This window comes from Barbatula barbatula (assembly GCF_947034865.1).
Source record: "Barbatula barbatula genome assembly, chromosome: 13".
NCBI lineage: Eukaryota > Metazoa > Chordata > Actinopteri > Cypriniformes > Nemacheilidae > Barbatula > Barbatula barbatula.
Window position 1 is genome coordinate 16,519,675 of NC_136776.1, and position 9,026 is coordinate 16,528,700.

General features: G+C 45.7%; 1 long non-coding RNA gene across 2 annotated transcripts; it reads right to left on the minus strand.

Moving 5' to 3' along the window:
- Positions 1-677: 677 nt before the first annotated feature.
- On the minus strand, positions 678-3,233 carry LOC306902840. Of its 2 annotated transcripts, none has more exons than XR_013787489.1 (7): positions 3,177-3,233; positions 2,671-2,861; positions 2,376-2,555; positions 2,026-2,202; positions 1,586-1,771; positions 1,281-1,322; positions 678-989 (listed from the first exon to the last, which is right to left on the minus strand). It is a non-coding gene; the product is annotated as an uncharacterized lncRNA (long non-coding RNA). The 2 variants fall into 2 exon arrangements; XR_013787490.1 differs by having other exon boundaries at positions 679-989; positions 2,376-2,458.
- Between the last annotated feature and the right edge of the window lie 5,793 nt (positions 3,234-9,026).

Sequence of the window (9,026 nt, forward strand, 5' to 3'; positions counted from 1 at the left end):
CTGTTTTAATGTCAAACTTTATTTTGAATGTGGAATAATATAAAATCATATACCAGTACCACAAGTTAAGGACTGAAGATGCAGCAGGTGTGTATGTGGTTTGGCTGTACTGTTCTTGTGAGGGCCAAATCTGATTTAATTTAAATGTTGACATTTTTTTATAGGTATATAATCATGTTGTGCCTAATCTACTTATATAAAAAACATTCACTTATAGAGCATTTATTTGGTCCAATAATGCTCTCCAGAACAGCGTTCTCCCTTTTTGTGACCCTAAACACTTGTTACCATCAATGCTGGAAATGGCCGAGATTAAAGTGGGTCTATTCTTTTTAAACCGTTGTCGACAAGGTGACCAAACCGTTCTGGGGCACCATTGACTACCATTGTGTGGAAAATGTACTTGCTCTGTTAACCACAATCTTTTGATATTTTGAAGAATTTAGGAAAAGAAGACCGTTATGGTGCATTTTGTGTACCATTGTCTTTTCTCCTATGTGGGACAGTGGTGGCCAAGAACAGTCTCGTTATACAACACACCAAAGTTCCCTTGTTTTGTTGGGATTCATCCTAACACGTTCATTGCATTCAGAACAGATTGTGATGTCACTTGTTTGTGATCTTATGACAAATTGTTTCCACCTGACCCGATAAAAACATCTCCATCACACACAGTCATAGCTTACAACACTGTATTTAAATCATGTTTTAGTCAAAGCTCTCATACAGTATCTGATCATATGTGGGTTATTTTCACACTTAAAATGATAAGGCAACAATGAAAATTAGTCTTTTAACTTTAAAGCTGTGTACATAAATGAAGCAAAGTAGCTGAATGAGCAAATTCACTGTAATAGCTTTTAAGGAAGATTTCTTGAAATCCTAAAACGATATTATAAGCATGTAGATTGAAGCAACAGTGCATATAAATGTGTTTGAGTGCTCTTGCCGCTGTCTATCCATCTTCATGCTTTGGTTACATCAGAAATCTAAACACAGAAGATTATGAAACTGTGAATACATTTATAGGTGTTGGTAGACATAAACATTTTATAAAAACGCTTAGGGAAAGCTCATGCACATTAATATCTCAAAAGAATTATATAATCATCCAAATGTTAAGGAAATTATTAATTATTCTTTATAAAATGTGATTAATGAAATCGCTATTTAAAAAATCTTTGATAATGATGTCATGTTTTTTTCTAATTGTCTTTTTCTGGGCATAAAATAAAAGAACAATATTTAACAACGTTCTCTAAGATTCATTGTGAACTTACCTCAGTGTGCTTCAGTTTATTTTGTCTGAAATCTTTGGTCACCTAAAGAAAAGAAAAAAGATTGTGGCTATATACAGTATAATAAAATGACATGTGATCACATGAGTAAACTATTAACTGCTTCTTCTCCTGATGGAAACTCATGTGAGGAGAAGAGTTTAATGGTCTCTGAATGATCTGTCGCTTTTTCAAACCTTCCTCTTACAGGACATGCATAAGATAACATAACATTTATAACACATTCAGCTGTGCACTGTGACTAAACCAACACTGTGATAAATATAAAGAGACTAACATGTACTCACATTTATTATTAATTGTCATCTTCCCATCAGAGCACGACACCTTAACTGTGTATTTTCCTCTCGAACCTCCAACCATCCATCCATACTTACATTTACATGTAAAGCTTTCTCTGTGTCTTACATATTTATCTCGCTGAAGTTCTATATTGTACTCCTTATAAATCTCAGGTGTAAATTCGCAAGGCTCTGCGAGAGACAAAATAGAACGGATGAAAGGTGCTGTGAGCGATTTCTGTTAAAAACTTAAATGAACAAACAAACAAACACTTTTGTGAGTGTTTGCTAGATGTCTATAAGATGGACGTGTATACTTTCATATCATCTTTACTTGTTTGTTCATTTGCATTATTATTTTGCATGGCTCGTGTAATCTGTCCAGAAGTACTGTATGTGTTTAGGAGTGTAATGGAATTTGACTACTTTGGTAATGGATGACTTACTCAGACATTTTGGAGGCGTCTCCCATTTCCCATCCCGACACATGTAAAATCTCTGTGGTTTGTCCAGCACATAGTAAGATTGGCAAGAGTATGATACCTTTGTGATGATTTCATCAATCTCACTCTCAATGTTATAATCTCCATCTTCAATTAAAGGTGGTGGAGGACAAGTGTTGCCTGAACAAATCACAAACGCATGTATGTCTGGTTTGAACAGTTTTCTACAGTTCATCAATAAAATACTGATGAACTTACCTTTTTAATAGCTACATTTCAATATTTTGCTTTTAATTTAAATGTTAATGAGATTTCCGACTTATTGTTATAAATCTTTTGTAAATGTGACTCACTTGTGCAGTCAATCGTTCCAAACCATTTTTCATTTTTACACATCAAAGTTCCTCCTGGTATTTTGTCATATGGTTTATTGCACCTGTATGTCAAATTATCAAAGTTGTTGTATAGATTTTTCTCATCTAACAGAGTTACAAACCGCAAGTTCACTGTCGGTTTGGCACACTGAGCTTTTTCTGAAATAAAATGTTCCTGTATTAAATAAATAACAATGCCTGCATATACTGGATACTATGTCATGTATATGTAGACATGTATCTACATGTAATGTGCATATAATATTCAAATTACAGGATTTATAGAACTTGAATCACTAATGCATTCTGGGTAAATCCAAGTGTGCACGTCACATTTGGCGATGGTCTCTCCCATAGATTCATAGCCATCATCACACTCATAGCGTACTGTGTCTCCATGTGAATATTGGGTTTCATCAATAAGTTTGGATTTGTTTACAGTCAGAAGAGGCTTTGAACAAAAAACTGCCAATAAACGGGGAAAAAACAAGACATTAAATGTGTTTTAACATGTGAGCCGTTGGTGGTTGTGGCAAGAAAGTCTATAGGTGGATAAACAGAGAATAAAACAATGTTGGCGCTAACATGACCGAAAGTACAATTTATTATCAAATATAAGCTATACAAATATTAAAGAATGTTTAATATTAGTTTATTTCAATATGAATTTAAACATTAACCTTTATCCAAATGTGTAAATACAGTAGTCAGTAAATATAGTATAAAACATGATGACTGTAATATATTGTGTAAATGTAGAAAATCATTATAGCAGTTTACCTGTTTTAATGGAATGAAGTAATGTAGTCTCCTAGCAAAGATTGACAGTTGACTGGTAAAAAGTTGAATGATTTTCTGCTCAGGGTTGTGTGCTGACAAACATTGCACAATCTAAACAAATCCAAATACACAGTGTTTTTTAAATAAGTCTTTATTGTAAAGTAAAACCTGCTAAAAAATGCCAGAGAACAGAAGCTGAAGAAGAGCTAAATCCCGTCTACATTGACATGGAAGTTGAACTGTATACACAGAAGTGAATAATTCAAAAGTCATGCAACCTTAACCTTGAAAAACCTTTGAAGGATACCTGTATCCAGGGGCAATTTTAGGGTCAGAGCTTTAGGGGTGCTGAGCACCCAATGAGCCCCACTGCCACCACCCACCCTCTTTTCACACAAAAACAAAAAATGTGTCTATTGAAAAATAACTTAATCATTTTAACATTGACTCAACTCACTCCAAAATCCAGATGTATTTTTTTACACCTTTTTTAGACCTTTTTTTGCAGAACAGAACTCCTTGCATGGCAATCCCTTTAAAGTAAGAACGTTAGAACGGAGCCGTTTTAACTAACTAAACCTAAAATACTGAACGAGTGGTCGCTAACACATACAAACAAGGTTTGAGACCTTTTCAGGACACCAGCTTAATTGTGAGAGTTCACACAGACAGCCCCCTGTAACAAACACAAAACCTTCTTCACACAGCTTTTCCTGACCCTTAACTCCATATTCCTCCTTCTGTATCAACAGTCATCAGATTGGTTAGATTAGATCTTTATTGTCATTGAACAAAGTAACAGGTACTTGGACAACAAAATGTAATTCACTTTCTGTAAATTATTTACAAATGGCCATCTCTAACATATCTGGTCGCACGCCAGTCTGAACTTTCATAAACCAATAAAAGTCATCAATAAATAAAATAAATTAAAAAAAAGAAGGTAAAACCAAAAAGTCCAAAATATCCAGATAATTTAAAGAGGTCGTGAAAATAGTTAGAAAGTAAAGATATAAAAAAAGAAATAGAGGGAAATCATTAAAGTACTTCCCCTGAATCCCCATTTGGCTCTTCTTTGGGAGGCTGGCAAACCTGTCAATGACCCTTTGGGGTTTAATTATTTCAAGCAATTATTACTCTGGTCCAAACGCCAGGGCGATCATGTTTCCATGACGACTGACCAGAAAAGACGTGACGTCATGTTTACATGACTCCAGACTGTTAAAATAAGTATTAAATGAACGATAAACTTTAACAACAGAGACACAGGTCCGCAGTTTAGTTGTTTTTGTTTCACGCGCTAGCAGTTAATAAACAGAACTGAATGCGTCTTGCGGAAGAACATATTAACCGGCGCTACTTCTCTCCGTTTATGACTATGGACGAGTCACCCATGTCCTGTGCTACTCCACACCTAAAATAGTCCGAAAATAAACACTTGTTATAGGTGTACCAAGGTGATTCAGGATACTGACTCCAGTACTCACCAATATGGTTTCGCAATTGGAACAACTCTATGTAAAAGGAAAGAAGTGTGAGACAGCTTTGGAGCAACTTAGTTGATTCACAACACTAAACAAAGGATTCTCACTCCGCGTGTGTTTTGCGCTGGATGACGCTCGCGCTGAGCGGTGCAGGTACAGAGGAGAAGTAGAAGAAGAGAAGAGGATGACACCATTTGCTAAGCGGGGATGTTCCCTATCGATACTTCACTCGTACTGCGTAGCAGGACGCTATGGGGAAAACTCCTTTTTCTCCGATGACTGAAGCAATTCAAAAGCGCAGTGAAAACTGCACGGTGATTGGTTGGAAAAAAGCAGAGCTTTAAACCAATCGTAGCGGAGCTGCCGGACCAATGGCGATGGCACCCGCCAAAATGGGCGGGGCTTATGGCTATATAAGCGGACACATCGCCGTAGGGTCTTCAGATCTCTTCTCCTTCAGCGACGACTCGTCTTCGCTTCCCGAGACTGACTGCTTCGCCGTCGAGAGAGCACCTGCAGCGGATTCGACCTTCGGCTCAGCGCCTTCGCTCCAGCGGATTCATCAGCGGCTTCGCTCCGGCGGCTTCTGTTGGCGTCTTCGCGTGTGAGCGGCTTAGCGATCCAGCCGGTCTTTTCCCTGCCGCTATCCGGCGAATCTAAAGAGCAATTTTCACGCTTTCTTTTCAGAGAGCGTTTAGAGCAAATTTCCTGCGGCATTTACGTGCAGTTTTCACTGCGCTACAATGCCGCGTCGTCCCTGTCGCTCGTGTGGGGTTTTCCTGCACGCTGTCGACGGTCACGACGAGTGCGTTTCATGTCTGGGTCTCTCCCACGCAGAGAACGCGCTAAAAGAGACGGAATGCTCTCACTGCGAGAGTATGAGTCTCTCCTCTCTGCGCTCGCGGATAGCTTTCTTTTCAGAGAGTGACTCCGCCCCTCGATCCCCGCCGCCGCTGCTCGCACAGGACTCTGTGCGACAGAAGCAGCGGGGTAGAGGAGCTAAGCGCTCGGGGAAACGCGAGCTCACGCCGGCACGCCGTGCCTCGCTTTCCCCGCAGAGAGATGTTTCCCCGGTTTGTTTCACCCGAACAGATCAGCGTCCACTGGCGGCCGCCTGTGACATGATCTCGTTCGGTGGAAACGAACCGGAGGATGACGACGCCATGTCGTTAGCGGCTTCAGACGGGGAGGAGTTAGCGGGCTCGCTGGATGACCCCGCCCCCTCGCCGTCTCCAGAACCCGGCGGACACGCCCCCAGTGCGGACTCCGAGCTCTTCCGGGTCCTCACGAAGGCGGTTAACGAGCTGGGTTTGGAGTGGTCTCCCCCAGAGGAACCCTCTCGCAGCCGCTTGGACGAGTGGTTTTTGCCGGGGCGCCGTCAGGCTCCTCGTCAACGTAACTCACCGTTCTTTCCAGAAGTTCACGGCGAACTCACGAAGTCATGGCGCGCCCCCTACTCGGCCCGTCTTCGACCTTCTTCCTCCTCTGCGCTCACCTCCGTGGACGGCGCAGAGGAAAAAGGATACGAGAAGCTACCCCCCCTCGATGAGTCTGTGGCCGCACATCTGTGTCCGCCCGCAGCCATCGGATGGAGGGCTAAAGCGTCTCATCCTTCCAAGCCGTGCAGGACCACCTCGGCCCTCGCTGGACGCGCATACTCGTCCTCAGGCCAGGCGGCTTCAGCGCTTCACTCCATGGCTGTGCTCCAGGTCTATCAGGCCAAGCTCCTCCAAGGCATGGATGAGTCCGACCCTGACCCTGCGCTCTTCAGAGAGCTACGGAGCGCGACGGATCTTGCTCTACGCGCCACCAAGGCCACGGCCCAGGCGATAGGCAGATCCATGGCCAGCTTGGTGGTGCTTGAGCGTCATCTATGGCTGACGCTCACGGAGATCAAGGATGCGGATAAGGTCCCCTTCCTGGATGCTCCTATTTCCACGACCGGCCTCTTCGGACCGGCGGTGGAGGGTTTCGCAGAACGCTTCACGGCAGCGCAGAAGTCTTCGCAAGCCATGAGGCACTTTCTGCCTAAAAGACCCGGATCTCGGCCGGTGGCGAGCCATCCTAAGCCAGCCTCGACGCAACAGCCGGTAAGAACCCCTGCTGCTCAGAAGGCTTCGGGAGCTGACAGCCGTCAGCGCTCCCGATCTGGACGGCGCTTCCCGCATCCTCAGCGACAAGGTCCCCGGCCAAAGATCACGCTGGACCCCGCGCCTCAGGCCCCATCCTGAGCCCGATGCGAGGAAGAGGAAGGCTACAGGACCCGCTCCAGCCGGCCCTCCTTCAAAGACTGCTCTCATGTCTGCCAGGTCACCCCGTTCAGTTCCGGGTGCCGGCAAAAATGTTTTATTAAAATGCAATGTTGTAAGTGCGGGGCCTTTTCTAACGCCCACACCACATTCTGCAAAATGTTTAATAAAACACAAACTTTGTCAAAAAAAGAGCAAACTTCCTCTTCCATTGTTCCTGGGAGTCAAGCCCCCAAAAGGCGGCGTATCTCCTCTTTACACCCAAACCCTTGCCACCCGGGCCAAGGCCTGGAGAGCCATCCCCGGGGTATCAGACTGGGTTCTGGAAATAATATCCCAAGGATATTCACTCCAGTTTGCTCGTCGACCCCCGCGCTTTCGCGGGGTCGTCCCCACCCGAGTGCAGGACTCAAATTCTCACGTTCTGCGCACGGAGTTGAGGAATTTACTGGGAAAAAGAGCCATAGAAATGGTTCCCCCAGACCAAATCGAGTCAGGCTTCTACAGCCGGTACTTTCTAGTACCAAAGAAGGACGGCGGCTTCCGCCCCATCCTCGATCTCAGGCATCTGAATCACGCCCTTATGAAACGGCGCTTCAGGATGCTCACGATGAAGCAGATCCTCTCGCAAATACGCCCAGAGGACTGGTTCTTCTCCCTGGACCTGGAAGATGCTTACTTCCACATTCAGATAGCCCCTCGTCACAGACGATTCTTGAGATTCGCCTACGAGGGAATTGCTTATCAATACACGGTCCTTCCATTCGGACTTTCTCTAGCTCCCCGCACTTTCACGAAGTGCATGGACGCGGCTCTTTCCCCTCTCAGACAGAAGGGAATCCGCATTCTGAATTACCTCGACGACTGGCTTGTTCTAGCCCAGTCGGAGGACGAGCTAAAGTCTCACAGATCCCTCCTCCTCAGCCACCTGGAGTGCCTGGGACTCAGGATCAATCTTGCCAAGAGCGCACTGTCACCCAGCCAAAACATTTTGTTCCTGGGAACAGTCGACTCAAAACGCATGACCGCCAGAATTTCTCCAGACCGAGCTCTGGTCATTCGACGGCTCGCGGCCTCATTCACACCCGGGGTTTCACGCCCCCTCAGGGTTTTTCAGAAAATGCTAGGTCTGATGGCCTCTGCATCTCAGGTACTGAGTCTGGGCATCCTCCGGATGCGCCCCCTCCAGTACTGGCTGAAGCCCAGAGTTCCTCCACACGCTTGGCGTCTTGGTCGACTGCGTGTTGTGGTGAATCAAGCCTGCGTAACCGCCCTAGCCTCGTGGAAAGATCCCCTTTGGCTAGAGCAGGGTGTGCCCATGGGCTCCACATCCAGTCGGAAAGTGGTCACGACAGACGCCTCCAACACGGGTTGGGGGGCTCTGTGCGATGGCGACCCGGCCTTCGGCCTCTGGTCGAACCAGGAAGGAAGCCTCCATATCAACTACCTGGAAATGCAGGCAGTATGGTTGGCCCTCCGCTACTTCCTACCGGTGCTAAAAGATCGTCACGTCTTAGTCCGATCAGACAGCATGACGGTAGTATCTTACATAAATCACCAGGGAGGCCTCTCCTCAAGACGCCTTTTTTCCCTAGTTTCTCACCTCTTGGAATGGGCCCAGTCCAATCTGCGCTCACTGAGGGCAACTCACCTTCCAGGCAAACTGAACCGGGGAGCAGATATGCTATCTCGGAGCAATGTTCCTTCAGACGAATGGACGCTCCACCCCATGTCGGTTCAACAAATCTGGAAACTCTTCGGCAAGGCAGAAGTCGACCTTTTCGCCTCAGAAGACAATACTCACTGCCCGACGTACTTCTCGAAGGGCAAGGACGCCTTGGCCCACGCTTGGCCCAACCGGCTCCTCTATGCTTTTCCCCCGATCGCGCTCTTGCAGCAGACGATCAGGAGAATCAGGGATCAAGCTCACCGAGTGCTTTTGGTAGCCCCTCTGTGGACGAACCAGCCTTGGGTCGCAGATCTCTCCCAGCTGCTAATAGCAGCCCCGTGGCCCATTCCCCTGAGGCGGGACCTCCTCTCTCAGGCAGGGAACACGATATGGCACCCCCAGCCAGAGCTGTGGGCTCTGCACCTTTGGCCTCTCGACGGGAGCCTAC